We start from the raw sequence: 22,049 nt of genomic DNA, 5'->3' as shown, positions 1-22,049 counted from the left end.
GGATTTGATTTTTTCTACTCCTTGAGATTTTTGGCATCATTAGGCCACTTGCATCCTCAACATGTTTCTGGCATACATGGACACCACATTTAAAGCGTGTTAGGATCAGTTAGAAGTCCCTTTCCTAAAAAATTCCACCAAGCTAATTATTAGGGGGTTGTACTAGTGGAATTTCCCAAACATGGATAACAAAACCTTGGTGTTCGTTTTTATAGTGCGTGAAATAATTTTCTTCACTTTTACATTTATTATGGTTTTCTATTTTTTTTTTTGCATACATGGACTCTAAAATTTTCATTTTCATGCGATCTATTTTGCCTCATGTCTTTTTTGTTTACGAGAAAAATGGGAGAGTGAAAACTCAAGTTTGGATCTGAAAAAGAAAAGTTGAACATCCACAAATGCTGAGAGAGATAATTCCAAAAAGTGTCTGTGATTTTTAAGGATTGGCAAAAAGTGGGTTGTTTGGCTCTGGAAAATATCCAACCACTTGAGGATTTGATTTTTTCTACTCCTTGAGATTTTTGGCATCATTAGGCCACTTGCATCCTCAACATGTTTCTGGCATGCATGGACACCACATTTAAAGCATGTTAGGATCAGTTAGAACTCCCTTTCCTATAAAATTCCACCAAGCTAATTATTAGGGGGTTGTAGTTGTGGAATTTCCCATACATGGATAACAAAACCTTGGAGTTTGTTTTTATAGTGCGTGAAATAATTTTCTTCACTTTTACATTTATTATGGTTTTCAAATTTTTTTTTGCATACATGGACTCTAAAATTTTTATTTTGTTGCGATCTATTTTGCCTCGTGTCTTTTTTGTTTACGAGAAAAATGGGAGAGTGAAAACTCAAGTTTGGATCTGAAAACAAAAAGTTGAACATCCACAATGCTGATAGAGATAATTCCAAAAAGTGTGTGTGATTTTTAAGGATAGGCAAAAAGTGGGTTGTTTGGCTCTGGTCAATATCCAACCAATTGAGGATTTGATTTTTTCTACTCCTTGAGATTTTTGCCATCATTAGGCCACTTGCATCCTCAACATGTTTCTGGCATGCATGGACACCACATTTAAAGCATGTTAGGATCTGTTAGAAGTCCCTTTCCTATAAAATTCCACCAAGCTAATTATTAGGGGGTTGTACTAGTGGAATTTTCCAAACATGGATAAGAAAACCTTGGAGTTTGTTTTTATAGTGCGTGAAATAATTTTCTTCACTTTTACGTTTATTATGGTTTTCAAATTTTTTTTTTGCATACATGGACTCTAAAATTTTCATTTTGTTGCGATCTATTTTGCCTTATATCGTTTTTGTTTACGAGAAAAACGGGAGAGTGAAAACTCAAGTTTGGATCTGAAAAAAAAAAGTTGAACATCCACAAATACCGAGAGAGATAATTCCAAAAAGTATCTGTGATTTTTAAGGATAATCAAAAAGTGGGTTGTTTGGCTCAGGTAAATATCCAACCACTTGAGTATTTGATTTTTTCTACTCCTTTAGATTTTTGGCATCATTAGGCCACTTGCATCCTCAACATGTTTCTGGCATGCATGGACACCACATTTAAAGCATGTTAGGATCAGTTAGAAGTCCCTTTCCTATAAAATTCCACCAAGATAATTATTAGGGGGTTGTACTAGTGGAATTTCCCATACAAGGATAACAAAACCTTGGAGTCTGTTTTTGTAGTGCGTGAAATAATTTTCTTCACTTTTACATTTATTATGGTTTTCAATTTTTTTTTTGTATACATGGACTCTAAAATTTTCATTTTGTTGCGATCTATTTTGCCTTATATCGTTTTTGTTTACGAGAAAAATGGGAGAGTGAATACTCAAGTTTGGATCTGAAAAAAAAAAGTTGAACATCCACAAATACTGAGAGAGATAATTCCAAAAAGTGTCTGTGATTTTTAAGGATAGGCAAAAAGTGGGTTGTTTGGCTCTGGTAAATATCCAACCACTTGAGGATTTGATTTTTTCTACTCCTTGAGATTTTTGGCATCATTAGGCCACTTGCATCCTCAACATGTTTCTGGCATGCATGGACACCACATTTAAAGCGTGTTAGGATGAGTTAGAAGTCCCTTTCCTAAAAAATTCCACCAAGCTAATTATTAGGGGGTTGTACTAGTGGAATTTCCCAAACATGGATAACAAAACCATGGAGTTCGTTTTTATAGTGCGTGAAATAATTTTCTTCACTTTTACGTTTATTATGGTTTTCAATTTTTTTTTTTTGCATACATGGACTCTAAAATTTTCATTTTGTTGCGATATATTTTGCCTTATATCGTTTTTGTTTACGAGAAAAATGGGAGAGTGAAAACTCAAGTTTGGATCTGAAAAAAAAAAAGTTGAACATCCACAAATACTAAGAGAGATAATTGCAAAAAGTATCTGTGATTTTGAAGGATAGGCAAAAAGTGGGTTGTTTGGCTCAGGTAAATATGCAACCACTTGAGGATTTGATTTTTTCTACTCCTTGAGATTTTTGGCATCATTAGGCCACTTGCATCCTCAACATGTTTCTGGCATGCATGGACACCACATTTAATGCATGTTAGGATCAGTTAGAAGTCCCTTTCCTATAAAATTCCACCAAGCTAATTATTAGGGGGTTGTACTTGTGGAATTTCCCATACATGGATAACAAAATCTTGGAGTTTGTTTTTATAGTGCGTGAAATAATTTTCTTCACTTTTACATTTATTATGGTTTTCAAGTTTTTTTTTTGGATACATGGACTCTAAAATTTTTATTTTGTTGCGATCTATTTATCCTCATGTCTTTTTTGTTTACGAGAAAAATGGGAGAGTGAAAACTCAAGTTTGGATCTGAAAAAGAAAAGTTGAACATCCACAAATGCTGAGAGAGATAATTCCAAAAAGCGTTTGTGATTTTTAAGGATAGGCAAAAAGTGGGTTGTTTGGCTCTGGTAAATATCCAACAACTTGAGGATTTGATTTTTTCTACTCCTTGAGATTTTTGGCATCATTAGGCCACTTGCATCCTCAACTTGTTTCTGGCATGCATGGACACCACATTTAAAGCATGTTAAGATCAGTTAGAAGTCCATTTCCTATAAAATTCCACCAAACTAATTATTAGGGGGTTGTACTTGTGGAATTTCGCAAACATGGATAACAAAACCTTGGAGTTCATTTTTATAGTGCGTGAAATAATTTTCTTTACTTTTACATTTATTATGGTTTTCAAATTTTTGTTTGCACACATGGACTCTAAAATTTTATTTTGTTGCGATCTATTTTGCCTTATGTCTTTTTTGTTTACGAGAAAAATGGGAGAGTGAAAACTCAAGTTTGGATCTGAAAAAACAAAAGTTGAACATCCACAAATGCTGAGAGAGATAATTCCAAAAAGTATCTGAGATTTTTAAGGATAGGCAAAAAGTGGGTTGTTTGGCTCTAATAAATATCCAACCACTTGAGGATTTGATTTTTTCTACTCCTTGAGATTTTTGGCATCATTAGGCCACTTGCATCCTCAACATGTTTCTGGCATACATGGACACCACATTTAAAGCGTGTTAGGATCAGTTAGAAGTCCCTTTCCTAAAAAATTCCACCAAGCTAATTATTAGGGGGTTGTACTAGTGGAATTTCCCAAACATGGATAACAAAACCTTGGTGTTCGTTTTTATAGTGCGTGAAATAATTTTCTTCACTTTTACATTTATTATGGTTTTCTATTTTTTTTTTTGCATACATGGACTCTAAAATTTTCATTTTCATGCGATCTATTTTGCCTCATGTCTTTTTTGTTTACGAGAAAAATGGGAGAGTGAAAACTCAAGTTTGGATCTGAAAAAGAAAAGTTGAACATCCACAAATGCTGAGAGAGATAATTCCAAAAAGTGTCTGTGATTTTTAAGGATTGGCAAAAAGTGGGTTGTTTGGCTCTGGAAAATATCCAACCACTTGAGGATTTGATTTTTTCTACTCCTTGAGATTTTTGGCATCATTAGGCCACTTGCATCCTCAACATGTTTCTGGCATGCATGGACACCACATTTAAAGCATGTTAGGATCAGTTAGAACTCCCTTTCCTATAAAATTCCACCAAGCTAATTATTAGGGGGTTGTACTTGTGGAATTTCCCAAAAATGGATAACAAAACCTTGGAGTTTGTTTTTATAGTGCGTGAAATAATTTTCTTCACTTTTACATTTATTATGGTTTTCAAATTTTTTTTTGCATACATGGACTCTAAAATTTTTATTTTGTTGCGATCTATTTTGCCTCGTGTCTTTTTTGTTTACGAGAAAAATGGGAGAGTGAAAACTCAAGTTTGGATCTGAAAACAAAAAGTTGAACATCCACAATGCTGATAGAGATAATTCCAAAAAGTGTGTGTGATTTTTAAGGATAGGCAAAAAGTGGGTTGTTTGGCTCTGGTCAATATCCAACCAATTGAGGATTTGATTTTTTCTACTCCTTGAGATTTTTGCCATCATTAGGCCACTTGCATCCTCAACATGTTTCTGGCATGCATGGACACCACATTTAAAGCATGTTAGGATCTGTTAGAAGTCCCTTTCCTATAAAATTCCACCAAGCTAATTATTAGGGGGTTGTACTAGTGGAATTTTCCAAACATGGATAAGAAAACCTTGGAGTTTGTTTTTATAGTGCGTGAAATAATTTTCTTCACTTTTACGTTTATTATGGTTTTCAAATTTTTTTTTTGCATACATGGACTCTAAAATTTTCATTTTGTTGCGATCTATTTTGCCTTATATCGTTTTTGTTTACGAGAAAAACGGGAGAGTGAAAACTCAAGTTTTGATCTGAAAAAAAAAAGTTGAACATCCACAAATACCGAGAGAGATAATTCCAAAAAGTATCTGTGATTTTTAAGGATAATCAAAAAGTGGGTTGTTTGGCTCAGGTAAATATCCAACCACTTGAGTATTTGATTTTTTCTACTCCTTTAGATTTTTGGCATCATTAGGCCACTTGCATCCTCAACATGTTTCTGGCATGCATGGACACCACATTTAAAGCATGTTAGGATCAGTTAGAAGTCCCTTTCCTATAAAATTCCACCAAGATAATTATTAGGGGGTTGTACTAGTGGAATTTCCCATACAAGGATAACAAAACCTTGGAGTCTGTTTTTGTAGTGCGTGAAATAATTTTCTTCACTTTTACATTTATTATGGTTTTCAATTTTTTTTTTGTATACATGGACTCTAAAATTTTCATTTTGTTGCGATCTATTTTGCCTTATATCGTTTTTGTTTACGAGAAAAATGGGAGAGTGAATACTCAAGTTTGGATCTGAAAAAAAAAAGTTGAACATCCACAAATACTGAGAGAGATAATTCCAAAAAGTGTCTGTGATTTTTAAGGATAGGCAAAAAGTGGGTTGTTTGGCTCTGGTAAATATCCAACCACTTGAGGATTTGATTTTTTCTACTCCTTGAGATTTTTGGCATCATTAGGCCACTTGCATCCTCAACATGTTTCTGGCATGCATGGACACCACATTTAAAGCGTGTTAGGATGAGTTAGAAGTCCCTTTCCTAAAAAATTCCACCAAGCTAATTATTAGGGGGTTGTACTAGTGGAATTTCCCAAACATGGATAACAAAACCATGGAGTTCGTTTTTATAGTGCGTGAAATAATTTTCTTCACTTTTACGTTTATTATGGTTTTCAATTTTTTTTTTTTGCATACATGGACTCTAAAATTTTCATTTTGTTGCGATATATTTTGCCTTATATCGTTTTTGTTTACGAGAAAAATGGGAGAGTGAAAACTCAAGTTTGGATCTGAAAAAAAAAAAGTTGAACATCCACAAATACTAAGAGAGATAATTGCAAAAAGTATCTGTGATTTTGAAGGATAGGCAAAAAGTGGGTTGTTTGGCTCAGGTAAATATGCAACCACTTGAGGATTTGATTTTTTCTACTCCTTGAGATTTTTGGCATCATTAGGCCACTTGCATCCTCAACATGTTTCTGGCATGCATGGACACCACATTTAATGCATGTTAGGATCAGTTAGAAGTCCCTTTCCTATAAAATTCCACCAAGCTAATTATTAGGGGGTTGTACTTGTGGAATTTCCCATACATGGATAACAAAATCTTGGAGTTTGTTTTTATAGTGCGTGAAATAATTTTCTTCACTTTTACATTTATTATGGTTTTCAAGTTTTTTTTTTGGATACATGGACTCTAAAATTTTTATTTTGTTGCGATCTATTTATCCTCATGTCTTTTTTGTTTACGAGAAAAATGGGAGAGTGAAAACTCAAGTTTGGATCTGAAAAAGAAAAGTTGAACATCCACAAATGCTGAGAGAGATAATTCCAAAAAGCGTTTGTGATTTTTAAGGATAGGCAAAAAGTGGGTTGTTTGGCTCTGGTAAATATCCAACAACTTGAGGATTTGATTTTTTCTACTCCTTGAGATTTTTGGCATCATTAGGCCACTTGCATCCTCAACTTGTTTCTGGCATGCATGGACACCACATTTAAAGCATGTTAAGATCAGTTAGAAGTCCATTTCCTATAAAATTCCACCAAACTAATTATTAGGGGGTTGTACTTGTGGAATTTCGCAAACATGGATAACAAAACCTTGGAGTTCATTTTTATAGTGCGTGAAATAATTTTCTTTACTTTTACATTTATTATGGTTTTCAAATTTTTGTTTGCACACATGGACTCTAAAATTTTATTTTGTTGCGATCTATTTTGCCTTATGTCTTTTTTGTTTACGAGAAAAATGGGAGAGTGAAAACTCAAGTTTGGATCTGAAAAAACAAAAGTTGAACATCCACAAATGCTGAGAGAGATAATTCCAAAAAGTATCTGAGATTTTTAAGGATGGGCAAAAAGTGGGTCGTTTGGCTCTAATAAATATCTAACCACTTGAGGATTTGATTTTTTCTACTCCTTGAGATTTTTGGCATCATTAGGCCACTTGCATCCTCAACATGTTTCTGGCATACATGGACACCACATTTAAAGCGTGTTAGGATCAGTTAGAAGTCCCTTTCCTAAAAAATTCCACCAAGCTAATTATTAGGGGGTTGTACTAGTGGAATTTCCCAAACATGGATAACAAAACCTTGGTGTTCGTTTTTATAGTGCGTGAAATAATTTTCTTCACTTTTACATTTATTATGGTTTTCTATTTTTTTTTTTGCATACATGGACTCTAAAATTTTCATTTTCATGCGATCTATTTTGCCTCATGTCTTTTTTGTTTACGAGAAAAATGGGAGAGTGAAAACTCAAGTTTGGATCTGAAAAAGAAAAGTTGAACATCCACAAATGCTGAGAGAGATAATTCCAAAAAGTGTCTGTGATTTTTAAGGATTGGCAAAAAGTGGGTTGTTTGGCTCTGGAAAATATCCAACCACTTGAGGATTTGATTTTTTCTACTCCTTGAGATTTTTGGCATCATTAGGCCACTTGCATCCTCAACATGTTTCTGGCATGCATGGACACCACATTTAAAGCATGTTAGGATCAGTTAGAACTCCCTTTCCTATAAAATTCCACCAAGCTAATTATTAGGGGGTTGTACTTGTGGAATTTCCCATACATGGATAACAAAACCTTGGAGTTTGTTTTTATAGTGCGTGAAATAATTTTCTTCACTTTTACATTTATTATGGTTTTCAAATTTTTTTTTGCATACATGGACTCTAAAATTTTTATTTTGTTGCGATCTATTTTGCCTCGTGTCTTTTTTGTTTACGAGAAAAATGGGAGAGTGAAAACTCAAGTTTGGATCTGAAAACAAAAAGTTGAACATCCACAATGCTGATAGAGATAATTCCAAAAAGTGTGTGTGATTTTTAAGGATAGGCAAAAAGTGGGTTGTTTGGCTCTGGTCAATATCCAACCAATTGAGGATTTGATTTTTTCTACTCCTTGAGATTTTTGCCATCATTAGGCCACTTGCATCCTCAACATGTTTCTGGCATGCATGGACACCACATTTAAAGCATGTTAGGATCTGTTAGAAGTCCCTTTCCTATAAAATTCCACCAAGCTAATTATTAGGGGGTTGTACTAGTGGAATTTTCCAAACATGGATAAGAAAACCTTGGAGTTTGTTTTTATAGTGCGTGAAATAATTTTCTTCACTTTTACGTTTATTATGGTTTTCAAATTTTTTTTTTGCATACATGGACTCTAAAATTTTCATTTTGTTGCGATCTATTTTGCCTTATATCGTTTTTGTTTACGAGAAAAACGGGAGAGTGAAAACTCAAGTTTGGATCTGAAAAAAAAAAGTTGAACATCCACAAATACCGAGAGAGATAATTCCAAAAAGTATCTGTGATTTTTAAGGATAATCAAAAAGTGGGTTGTTTGGCTCAGGTAAATATCCAACCACTTGAGTATTTGATTTTTTCTACTCCTTTAGATTTTTGGCATCATTAGGCCACTTGCATCCTCAACATGTTTCTGGCATGCATGGACACCACATTTAAAGCATGTTAGGATCAGTTAGAAGTCCCTTTCCTATAAAATTCCACCAAGATAATTATTAGGGGGTTGTACTAGTGGAATTTCCCATACAAGGATAACAAAACCTTGGAGTCTGTTTTTGTAGTGCGTGAAATAATTTTCTTCACTTTTACATTTATTATGGTTTTCAATTTTTTTTTTGTATACATGGACTCTAAAATTTTCATTTTGTTGCGATCTATTTTGCCTTATATCGTTTTTGTTTACGAGAAAAATGGGAGAGTGAATACTCAAGTTTGGATCTGAAAAAAAAAAGTTGAACATCCACAAATACTGAGAGAGATAATTCCAAAAAGTGTCTGTGATTTTTAAGGATAGGCAAAAAGTGGGTTGTTTGGCTCTGGTAAATATCCAACCACTTGAGGATTTGATTTTTTCTACTCCTTGAGATTTTTGGCGTCATTAGGCCACTTGCATCCTCAACATGTTTCTGGCATGCATGGACACCACATTTAAAGCGTGTTAGGATGAGTTAGAAGTCCCTTTCCTAAAAAATTCCACCAAGCTAATTATTAGGGGGTTGTACTAGTGGAATTTCCCAAACATGGATAACAAAACCATGGAGTTCGTTTTTATAGTGCGTGAAATAATTTTCTTCACTTTTACGTTTATTATGGTTTTCAATTTTTTTTTTTTGCATACATGGACTCTAAAATTTTCATTTTGTTGCGATATATTTTGCCTTATATCGTTTTTGTTTACGAGAAAAATGGGAGAGTGAAAACTCAAGTTTGGATCTGAAAAAAAAAAGTTGAACATCCACAAATACTGAGAGAGATAATTGCAAAAAGTATCTGTGATTTTGAAGGATAGGCAAAAAGTGGGTTGTTTGGCTCTGGTAAATATGCAACCACTTGAGGATTTGATTTTTTCTACTCCTTGAGATTTTTGGCATCATTAGGCCACTTGCATGCTCAACATGTTTCTGGCATGCATGGACACCACATTTAATGCATGTTAGGATCAGTTAGAAGTCCCTTTCCTATAAAATTCCACCAAGCTAATTATTAGGGGGTTGTACTTGTGGAATTTCCCATACATGGATAACAAAATCTTGGAGTTTGTTTTTATAGTGCGTGAAATAATTTTCTTCACTTTTACATTTATTATGGTTTTCAAATTTTTTTTTTGGATACATGGACTCTAAAATTTTTCTTTTGTTGCGATCTATTTATCCTCATGTCTTTTTTGTTTACGAGAAAAATGGGAGAGTGAAAACTCAAGTTTGGATCTGAAAAAGAAAAGTTGAACATCCACAAATGCTGAGAGAGATAATTCCAAAAAGTGTTTGTGATTTTTAAGGATAGGCAAAAAGTGGGTTGTTTGGCTCAGGTAAATATCCAACAACTTGAGGATTTGATTTTTTCTACTCCTTGAGATTTTTGGCATCATTAGGCCACTTGCATCCTCAACTTGTTTCTGGCATGCATGGACACCACATTTAAAGCATGTTAAGATCAGTTAGAAGTCCATTTCCTATAAAATTCCACCAAACTAATTATTAGGGGGTTGTACTTGTGGAATTTCGCAAACATGGATAACAAAACCTTGGAGTTCATTTTTATAGTGCGTGAAATAATTTTCTTTACTTTTACATTTATTATGGTTTTCAAATTTTTGTTTGCACACATGGACTCTAAAATTTTATTTTGTTGCGATCTATTTTGCCTTATGTCTTTTTTGTTTACGAGAAAAATGGGAGAGTGAAAACTCAAGTTTGGATCTGAAAAAACAAAAGTTGAACATCCACAAATGCTGAGAGAGATAATTCCAAAAAGTATCTGAGATTTTTAAGGATAGGCAAAAAGTGGGTTGTTTGGCTCTAATAAATATCCAACCACTTGAGGATTTGATTCTTTCTACTCCTTGAGATTTTTGGCAACATTAGGCCACTTGCATCCTCAACATGTTTCTGGCATACATGGACACCACATTTAAAGCGTGTTAGGATCAGTTAGAAGTCCCTTTCCTAAAAAATTCCACCAAGCTAATTATTAGGGGGTTGTACTAGTGGAATTTCCCAAACGTGGATAACAAAACCTTGGGGTTCGTTTTTATAGTGCGTGAAATAATTTTCTTCACTTTTACATTTATTATGGTTTTCTATTTTTTTTTTTTGCATACATGGACTCTAAAATTTTCATTTTCATGCGATCTATTTTGCCTCATGTCTTTTTTGTTTACGAGAAAAATGGGAGAGTGAAAACTCAAGTTTGGATCTGAAAAAGAAAAGTTGAACATCCACAAATGCTGAGAGAGGTAATTCCAAAAAGTGTCTGTGATTTTTAAGGATTGGCAAAAAGTGGGTTGTTTGGCTCTGGAAAATATCCAACCACTTGAGGATTTGATTTTTTCTACTCCTTGAGATTTTTGGCATCATTAGGCCACTTGCATCCTCAACATGTTTCTGGCATGCATGGACACCACATTTAAAGCATGTTAGGATCAGTTAGAACTCCCTTTCCTATAAAATTCCACCAAGCTAATTATTAGGGGGTTGTACTTGTGGAATTTCCCATACATGGATAACAAAACCTTGGAGTTTGTTTTTATAGTGCGTGAAATAATTTTCTTCACTTTTACATTTATTATGGTTTTCAAATTTTTTTTTGCATACATGGACTCTAAAATTTTTATTTTGTTGCGATCTATTTTGCCTCGTGTCTTTTTTGTTTACGAGAAAAATGGGAGAGTGAAAACTCAAGTTTGGATCTGAAAACAAAAAGTTGAACATCCACAATGCTGATAGAGATAATTCCAAAAAGTGTGTGTGATTTTTAAGGATAGGCAAAAAGTGGGTTGTTTGGCTCTGGTCAATATCCAACCAATTGAGGATTTGATTTTTTCTACTCCTTGAGATTTTTGCCATCATTAGGCAACTTGCATCCTCAACATGTTTCTGGCATGCATGGACACCACATTTAAAGCATGTTAGGATCTGTTAGAAGTCCCTTTCCTATAAAATTCCACCAAGCTAATTATTAGGGGGTTGTACTAGTGGAATTTTCCAAACATGGATAAGAAAACCTTGGAGTTTGTTTTTATAGTGCGTGAAATAATTTTCTTCACTTTTACGTTTATTATGGTTTTCAAATTTTTTTTTTGCATACATGGACTCTAAAATTTTCATTTTGTTGCGATCTATTTTGCCTTATATCGTTTTTGTTTACGAGAAAAATGGGAGAGTGAAAACTCAAGTTTGGATCTGAAAAAAAAAAGTTGAACATCCACAAATACGGAGAGAGATAATTCCAAAAAGTATCTGTGATTTTTAAGGATAATCAAAAAGTGGGTTGTTTGGCTCAGGTAAATATCCAACCACTTGAGTATTTGATTTTTTCTACTCCTTTAGATTTTTGGCATCATTAGGCCACTTGCATCCTCAACATGTTTCTGGCATGCATGGACACCACATTTAAAGCATGTTAGGATCAGTTAGAAGTCCCTTTCCTATAAAATTCCACCAAGATAATTATTAGGGGGTTGTACTAGTGGAATTTCCCATACAAGGATAACAAAACCTTGGAGTCTGTTTTTGTAGTGCGTGAAATAATTTTCTTCACTTTTACATTTATTATGGTTTTCAATTTTTTTTTTGTATACATGGACTCTAAAATTTTCATTTTGTTGCGATCTATTTTGCCTTATATCGTTTTTGTTTACGAGAAAAATGGGAGAGTGAATACTCAAGTTTGGATCTGAAAAAAAAAAGTTGAACATCCACAAATACTGAGAGAGATAATTCCAAAAAGTGTCTGTGATTTTTAAGGATAGGCAAAAAGTGGGTTGTTTGGCTCTGGTAAATATCCAACCACTTGAGGATTTGATTTTTTCTACTCCTTGAGATTTTTGGCGTCATTAGGCCACTTGCATCCTCAACATGTTTCTGGCATGCATGGACACCACATTTAAAGCGTGTTAGGATGAGTTAGAAGTCCCTTTCCTAAAAAATTCCACCAAGCTAATTATTAGGGGGTTGTACTAGTGGAATTTCCCAAACATGGATAACAAAACCATGGAGTTCGTTTTTATAGTGCGTGAAATAATTTTCTTCACTTTTACGTTTATTATGGTTTTCAATTTTTTTTTTTTGCATACATGGACTCTAAAATTTTCATTTTGTTGCGATATATTTTGCCTTATATCGTTTTTGTTTACGAGAAAAATGGGAGAGTGAAAACTCAAGTTTGGATCTGAAAAAAAAAAAGTTGAACATCCACAAATACTGAGAGAGATAATTGCAAAAAGTATCTGTGATTTTGAAGGATAGGCAAAAAGTGGGTTGTTTGGCTCTGGTAAATATGCAACCACTTGAGGATTTGATTTTTTCTACTCCTTGAGATTTTTGGCATCATTAGGCCACTTGCATCCTCAACATGTTTCTGGCATGCACGGACACCACATTTAATGCATGTTAGGATCAGTTAGAACTCCCTTTCCTATAAAATTCCACCAAGCTAATTATTAGGGGGTTGTACTTGTGGAATTTCCCATACATGGATAACAAAATCTTGGAGTTTGTTTTTATAGTGCGTGAAATAATTTTCTTCACTTTTACATTTATTATGGTTTTCAAGTTTTTTTTTTGGATACATGGACTCTAAAATTTTTATTTTGTTGCGATCTATTTATCCTCATGTCTTTTTTGTTTACGAGAAAAATGGGAGAGTGAAAACTCAAGTTTGGATCTGAAAAAGAAAAGTTGAACATCCACAAATGCTGAGAGAGATAATTCCAAAAAGTGTTTGTGATTTTTAAGGATAGGCAAAAAGTGGGTTGTTTGGCTCTGGTATATATCCAACAACTTGAGGATTTGATTTTTTCTACTCCTTGAGATTTTTGGCATCATTAGGCCACTTGCATCCTCAACTTGTTTCTGGCATGCATGGACACCACATTTAAAGCATGTTAAGATCAGTTAGAAGTCCATTTCCTATAAAATTCCACCAAACTAATTATTAGGGGGTTGTACTTGTGGAATTTCGCAAACATGGATAACAAAACCTTGGAGTTCATTTTTATAGTGCGTGAAATAATTTTCTTTACTTTTACATTTATTATGGTTTTCAAATTTTTGTTTGCACACATGGACTCTAAAATTTTTATTTTGTTGCGATCTATTTATCCTCATGTCTTTTTTGTTTACGAGAAAAATGGGAGAGTGAAAACTCAAGTTTGGATCTGAAAAAACAAAAGTTGAACATCCACAAATGCTGAGAGAGATAATTCCAAAAAGTATCTGAGATTTTTAAGGATAGGCAAAAAGTGGGTTGTTTGGCTCTAATAAATATCCAACCACTTGAGGATTTGATTCTTTCTACTCCTTGAGATTTTTGGCATCATTAGGCCACTTGCATCCTCAACATGTTTCTGGCATACATGGACACCACATTTAAAGCGTGTTAGGATCAGTTAGAAGTCCCTTTCCTAAAAAATTCCACCAAGCTAATTATTAGGGGGTTGTACTAGTGGAATTTCCCAAACATGGATAACAAAACCTTGGGGTTCGTTTTTATAGTGCGTGAAATAATTTTCTTCACTTTTACATTTATTAAGGTTTTCTATTTTTTTTTTTGCATACATGGACTCTAAAATTTTCATTTTCATGCGATCTATTTTGCCTCATGTCTTTTTTGTTTACGAGAAAAATGGGAGAGTGAAAACTCAAGTTTGGATCTGAAAAAGAAAAGTTGAACATCCACAAATGCTGAGAGAGGTAATTCCAAAAAGTGTCTGTGATTTTTAAGGATTGGCAAAAAGTGGGTTGTTTGGCTCTGGAAAATATCCAACCACTTGAGGATTTGATTTTTTCTACTCCTTGAGATTTTTGGCATCATTAGGCCACTTGCATCCTCAACATGTTTCTGGCATGCATGGACACCACATTTAAAGCATGTTAGGATCAGTTAGAACTCCCTTTCCTATAAAATTCCACCAAGCTAATTATTAGGGGGTTGTACTTGTGGAATTTCCCATACATGGATAACAAAACCTTGGAGTTTGTTTTTATAGTGCGTGAAATAATTTTCTTCACTTTTACATTTATTATGGTTTTCAAATTTTTTTTTGCATACATGGACTCTAAAATTTTTATTTTGTTGCGATCTATTTTGCCTCGTGTCTTTTTTGTTTACGAGAAAAATGGGAGAGTGAAAACTCAAGTTTGGATCTGAAAACAAAAAGTTGAACATCCACAATGCTGATAGAGATAATTCCAAAAAGTGTGTGTGATTTTTAAGGATAGGCAAAAAGTGGGTTGTTTGGCTCTGGTCAATATCCAACCAATTGAGGATTTGATTTTTTCTACTCCTTGAGATTTTTGCCATCATTAGGCCACTTGCATCCTCAACATGTTTCTGGCATGCATGGACACCACATTTAAAGCATGTTAGGATCTGTTAGAAGTCCCTTTCCTATAAAATTCCACCAAGCTAATTATTAGGGGGTTGTACTAGTGGAATTTTCCAAACATGGATAAGAAAACCTTGGAGTTTGTTTTTATAGTGCGTGAAATAATTTTCTTCACTTTTACGTTTATTATGGTTTTCAAATTTTTTTTTTGCATACATGGACTCTAAAATTTTCATTTTGTTGCGATCTATTTTGCCTTATATCGTTTTTGTTTACGAGAAAAATGGGAGAGTGAAAACTCAAGTTTGGATCTGAAAAAAAAAAGTTGAACATCCACAAATACGGAGAGAGATAATTCCAAAAAGTATCTGTGATTTTTAAGGATAATCAAAAAGTGGGTTGTTTGGCTCAGGTAAATATCCAACCACTTGAGTATTTGATTTTTTCTACTCCTTTAGATTTTTGGCATCATTAGGCCACTTGCATCCTCAACATGTTTCTGGCATGCATGGACACCACATTTAAAGCATGTTAGGATCAGTTAGAAGTCCCTTTCCTATAAAATTCCACCAAGATAATTATTAGGGGGTTGTACTAGTGGAATTTCCCATACAAGGATAACAAAACCTTGGAGTCTGTTTTTGTAGTGCGTGAAATAATTTTCTTCACTTTTACATTTATTATGGTTTTCAATTTTTTTTTTGTATACATGGACTCTAAAATTTTCATTTTGTTGCGATCTATTTTGCCTTATATCGTTTTTGTTTACGAGAAAAATGGGAGAGTGAATACTCAAGTTTGGATCTGAAAAAAAAAAGTTGAACATCCACAAATACTGAGAGAGATAATTCCAAAAAGTGTCTGTGATTTTTAAGGATAGGCAAAAAGTGGGTTGTTTGGCTCTGGTAAATATCCAACCACTTGAGGATTTGATTTTTTCTACTCCTTGAGATTTTTGGCGTCATTAGGCCACTTGCATCCTCAACATGTTTCTGGCATGCATGGACACCACATTTAAAGCGTGTTAGGATGAGTTAGAAGTCCCTTTCCTAAAAAATTCCACCAAGCTAATTATTAGGGGGTTGTACTAGTGGAATTTCCCAAACATGGATAACAAAACCATGGAGTTCGTTTTTATAGTGCGTGAAATAATTTTCTTCACTTTTACGTTTATTATGGTTTTCAATTTTTTTTTTTTTGCATACATGGACTCTAAAATTTTCATTTTGTTGCGATATATTTTGCCTTATATCGTTTTTGTTTACGAGAAAAATGGGAGAGTGAAAACTCAAGTTTGGATCTGAAAAAAAAAAAGTTGAACATCCACAAATACTGAGAGAGATAATTGCAAAAAGTATCTGTGATTTTGAAGGATAGGCAAAAAGTGGGTTGTTTGGCTCTGGTAAATATGCAACCACTTGAGGATTTGATTTTTTCTACTCCTTGAGATTTTTGGCATCATTAGGCCACTTGCATCCTCAACATGTTTCTGGCATGCACGGACACCACATTTAATGCATGTTAGGATCAGTTAGAAGTCCCTTTCCTATAAAATTCCACCAAGCTAATTATTAGGGGGTTGTACTTGTGGAATTTCCCATACATGGATAACAAAATCTTGGAGTTTGTTTTTATAGTGCGTGAAATAATTTTCTTCACTTTTACATTTATTATGGTTTTCAAGTTTTTTTTTTGGATACATGGACTCTAAAATTTTTATTTTGTTGCGATCTATTTATCCTCATGTCTTTTTTGTTTACGAGAAAAATGGGAGAGTGAAAACTCAAGTTTGGATCTGAAAAAGAAAAGTTGAACATCCACAAATGCTGAGAGAGATAATTCCAAAAAGTGTTTGTGATTTTTAAGGATAGGCAAAAAGTGGGTTGTTTGGCTCTGGTATATATCCAACAACTTGAGGATTTGATTTTTTCTACTCCTTGAGATTTTTGGCATCATTAGGCCACTTGCATCCTCAACTTGTTTCTGGCATGCATGGACACCACATTTAAAGCATGTTAAGATCAGTTAGAAGTCCATTTCCTATAAAATTCCACCAAACTAATTATTAGGGGGTTGTACTTGTGGAATTTCGCAAACATGGATAACAAAACCTTGGAGTTCATTTTTATAGTGCGTGAAATAATTTTCTTTACTTTTACATTTATTATGGTTTTCAAATTTTTGTTTGCACACATGGACTCTAAAATTTTTATTTTGTTGCGATCTATTTATCCTCATGTCTTTTTTGTTTACGAGAAAAATGGGAGAGTGAAAACTCAAGTTTGGATCTGAAAAAACAAAAGTTGAACATCCACAAATGCTGAGAGAGATAATTCCAAAAAGTATCTGAGATTTTTAAGGATAGGCAAAAAGTGGGTTGTTTGGCTCTAATAAATATCCAACCACTTGAGGATTTGATTCTTTCTACTCCTTGAGATTTTTGGCATCATTAGGCCACTTGCATCCTCAACATGTTTCTGGCATACATGGACACCACATTTAAAGCGTGTTAGGATCAGTTAGAAGTCCCTTTCCTAAAAAATTCCACCAAGCTAATTATTAGGGGGTTGTACTAGTGGAATTTCCCAAACATGGATAACAAAACCTTGGGGTTCGTTTTTATAGTGCGTGAAATAATTTTCTTCACTTTTACATTTATTAAGGTTTTCTATTTTTTTTTTTTGCATACATGGACTCTAAAATTTTCATTTTCATGCGATCTATTTTGCCTCATGTCTTTTTTGTTTACGAGAAAAATGGGAGAGTGAAAACTCAAGTTTGGATCTGAAAAAGAAAAGTTGAACATCCACAAATGCTGAGAGAGGTAATTCCAAAAAGTGTCTGTGATTTTTAAGGATTGGCAAAAAGTGGGTTGTTTGGCTCTGGAAAATATCCAACCACTTGAGGATTTGATTTTTTCTACTCCTTGAGATTTTTGGCATCATTAGGCCACTTGCATCCTCAACATGTTTCTGGCATGCATGGACACCACATTTAAAGCATGTTAGGATCAGTTAGAACTCCCTTTCCTATAAAATTCCACCAAGCTAATTATTAGGGGGTTGTACTTGTGGAATTTCCCATACATGGATAACAAAACCTTGGAGTTTGTTTTTATAGTGCGTGAAATAATTTTCTTCACTTTTACATTTATTATGGTTTTCAAATTTTTTTTTGCATACATGGACTCTAAAATTTTTATTTTGTTGCGATCTATTTTGCCTCGTGTCTTTTTTGTTTACGAGAAAAATGGGAGAGTGAAAACTCAAGTTTGGATCTGAAAACAAAAAGTTGAACATCCACAATGCTGATAGAGATAATTCCAAAAAGTGTGTGTGATTTTTAAGGATAGGCAAAAAGTGGGTTGTTTGGCTCTGGTCAATATCCAACCAATTGAGGATTTGATTTTTTCTACTCCTTGAGATTTTTGCCATCATTAGGCCACTTGCATCCTCAACATGTTTCTGGCATGCATGGACACCACATTTAAAGCATGTTAGGATCTGTTAGAAGTCCCTTTCCTATAAAATTCCACCAAGCTAATTATTAGGGGGTTGTACTAGTGGAATTTTCCAAACATGGATAAGAAAACCTTGGAGTTTGTTTTTATAGTGCGTGAAATAATTTTCTTCACTTTTACGTTTATTATGGTTTTCAAATTTTTTTTTTGCATACATGGACTCTAAAATTTTCATTTTGTTGCGATCTATTTTGCCTTATATCGTTTTTGTTTACGAGAAAAATGGGAGAGTGAAAACTCAAGTTTGGATCTGAAAAAAAAAAGTTGAACATCCACAAATACGGAGAGAGATAATTCCAAAAAGTATCTGTGATTTTTAAGGATAATCAAAAAGTGGGTTGTTTGGCTCAGGTAAATATCCAACCACTTGAGTATTTGATTTTTTCTACTCCTTTAGATTTTTGGCATCATTAGGCCACTTGCATCCTCAACATGTTTCTGGCATGCATGGACACCACATTTAAAGCATGTTAGGATCAGTTAGAAGTCCCTTTCCTATAAAATTCCACCAAGATAATTATTAGGGGGTTGTACTAGTGGAATTTCCCATACAAGGATAACAAAACCTTGGAGTCTGTTTTTGTAGTGCGTGAAATAATTTTCTTCACTTTTACATTTATTATGGTTTTCAATTTTTTTTTTGTATACATGGACTCTAAAATTTTCATTTTGTTGCGATCTATTTTGCCTTATATCGTTTTTGTTTACGAGAAAAATGGGGGAGTGAATACTCAAGTTTGGATCTGAAAAAAAAAAGTTGAACATCCACAAATACTGAGAGAGATAATTCCAAAAAGTGTCTGTGATTTTTAAGGATAGGCAAAAAGTGGGTTGTTTGGCTCTGGTAAATATCCAACCACTTGAGGATTTGATTTTTTCTACTCCTTGAGATTTTTGGCGTCATTAGGCCACTTGCATCCTCAACATGTTTCTGGCATGCATGGACACCACATTTAAAGCGTGTTAGGATGAGTTAGAAGTCCCTTTCCTAAAAAATTCCACCAAGCTAATTATTAGGGGGTTGTACTAGTGGAATTTCCCAAACATGGATAACAAAACCATGGAGTTCGTTTTTATAGTGCGTGAAATAATTTTCTTCACTTTTACGTTTATTATGGTTTTCAATTTTTTTTTTTTTGCATACATGGACTCTAAAATTTTCATTTTGTTGCGATATATTTTGCCTTATATCGTTTTTGTTTACGAGAAAAATGGGAGAGTGAAAACTCAAGTTTGGATCTGAAAAAAAAAAAGTTGAACATCCACAAATACTGAGAGAGATAATTGCAAAAAGTATCTGTGATTTTGAAGGATAGGCAAAAAGTGGGTTGTTTGGCTCTGGTAAATATGCAACCACTTGAGGATTTGATTTTTTCTACTCCTTGAGATTTTTGGCATCATTAGGCCACTTGCATCCTCAACATGTTTCTGGCATGCACGGACACCACATTTAATGCATGTTAGGATCAGTTAGAAGTCCCTTTCCTATAAAATTCCACCAAGCTAATTATTAGGGGGTTGTACTTGTGGAATTTCCCATACATGGATAACAAAATCTTGGAGTTTGTTTTTATAGTGCGTGAAATAATTTTCTTCACTTTTACATTTATTATGGTTTTCAAGTTTTTTTTTTGGATACATGGACTCTAAAATTTTTATTTTGTTGCGATCTATTTATCCTCATGTCTTTTTTGTTTACGAGAAAAATGGGAGAGTGAAAACTCAAGTTTGGATCTGAAAAAGAAAAGTTGAACATCCACAAATGCTGAGAGAGATAATTCCAAAAAGTGTTTGTGATTTTTAAGGATAGGCAAAAAGTGGGTTGTTTGGCTCTGGTATATATCCAACAACTTGAGGATTTGATTTTTTCTACTCCTTGAGATTTTTGGCATCATTAGGCCACTTGCATCCTCAACTTGTTTCTGGCATGCATGGACACCACATTTAAAGCATGTTAAGATCAGTTAGAAGTCCATTTCCTATAAAATTCCACCAAACTAATTATTAGGGGGTTGTACTTGTGGAATTTCGCAAACATGGATAACAAAACCTTGGAGTTCATTTTTATAGTGCGTGAAATAATTTTCTTTACTTTTACATTTATTATGGTTTTCAAATTTTTGTTTGCACACATGGACTCTAAAATTTTTATTTTGTTGCGATCTATTTATCCTCATGTCTTTTTTGTTTACGAGAAAAATGGGAGAGTGAAAACTCAAGTTTGGATCTGAAAAAACAAAAGTTGAACATCCACAAATGCTGAGAGAGATAATTCCAAAAAGTATCTGAGATTTTTAAGGATAGGCAAAAAGTGGGTTGTTTGGCTCTAATAAATATCCAACCACTTGAGGATTTGATTCTTTCTACTCCTTGAGATTTTTGGCATCATTAGGCCACTTGCATCCTCAACATGTTTCTGGCATACATGGACACCACATTTAAAGCGTGTTAGGATCAGTTAGAAGTCCCTTTCCTAAAAAATTCCACCAAGCTAATTATTAGGGGGTTGTACTAGTGGAATTTCCCAAACATGGATAACAAAACCTTGGGGTTCGTTTTTATAGTGCGTGAAATAATTTTCTTCACTTTTACATTTATTAAGGTTTTCTATTTTTTTTTTTTGCATACATGGACTCTAAAATTTTCATTTTCATGCGATCTATTTTGCCTCATGTCTTTTTTGTTTACGAGAAAAATGGGAGAGTGAAAACTCAAGTTTGGATCTGAAAAAGAAAAGTTGAACATCCACAAATGCTGAGAGAGGTAATTCCAAAAAGTGTCTGTGATTTTTAAGGATTGGCAAAAAGTGGGTTGTTTGGCTCTGGAAAATATCCAACCACTTGAGGATTTGATTTTTTCTACTCCTTGAGATTTTTGGCATCATTAGGCCACTTGCATCCTCAACATGTTTCTGGCATGCATGGACACCACATTTAAAGCATGTTAGGATCAGTTAGAACTCCCTTTCCTATAAAATTCCACCAAGCTAATTATTAGGGGGTTGTACTTGTGGAATTTCCCATACATGGATAACAAAACCTTGGAGTTTGTTTTTATAGTGCGTGAAATAATTTTCTTCACTTTTACATTTATTATGGTTTTCAAATTTTTTTTTGCATACATGGACTCTAAAATTTTTATTTTGTTGCGATCTATTTTGCCTCGTGTCTTTTTTGTTTACGAGAAAAATGGGAGAGTGAAAACTCAAGTTTGGATCTGAAAACAAAAAGTTGAACATCCACAATGCTGATAGAGATAATTCCAAAAAGTGTGTGTGATTTTTAAGGATAGGCAAAAAGTGGGTTGTTTGGCTCTGGTCAATATCCAACCAATTGAGGATTTGATTTTTTCTACTCCTTGAGATTTTTGCCATCATTAGGCCACTTGCATCCTCAACATGTTTCTGGCATGCATGGACACCACATTTAAAGCATGTTAGGATCTGTTAGAAGTCCCTTTCCTATAAAATTCCACCAAGCTAATTATTAGGGGGTTGTACTAGTGGAATTTTCCAAACATGGATAAGAAAACCTTGGAGTTTGTTTTTATAGTGCGTGAAATAATTTTCTTCACTTTTACGTTTATTATGGTTTTCAAATTTTTTTTTTGCATACATGGACTCTAAAATTTTCATTTTGTTGCGATCTATTTTGCCT

This window comes from Aristolochia californica, unplaced genomic scaffold, assembly GCF_029961685.1.
Source record: "Aristolochia californica isolate CCGP_79_NKW_82.1479 unplaced genomic scaffold, dmAriCali1.0.hap1 SCAF_8, whole genome shotgun sequence".
In the NCBI taxonomy this organism is placed as follows: Eukaryota; Viridiplantae; Streptophyta; class Magnoliopsida; order Piperales; family Aristolochiaceae; genus Aristolochia; species Aristolochia californica.
This window is presented reverse-complemented; position numbering follows the sequence as displayed.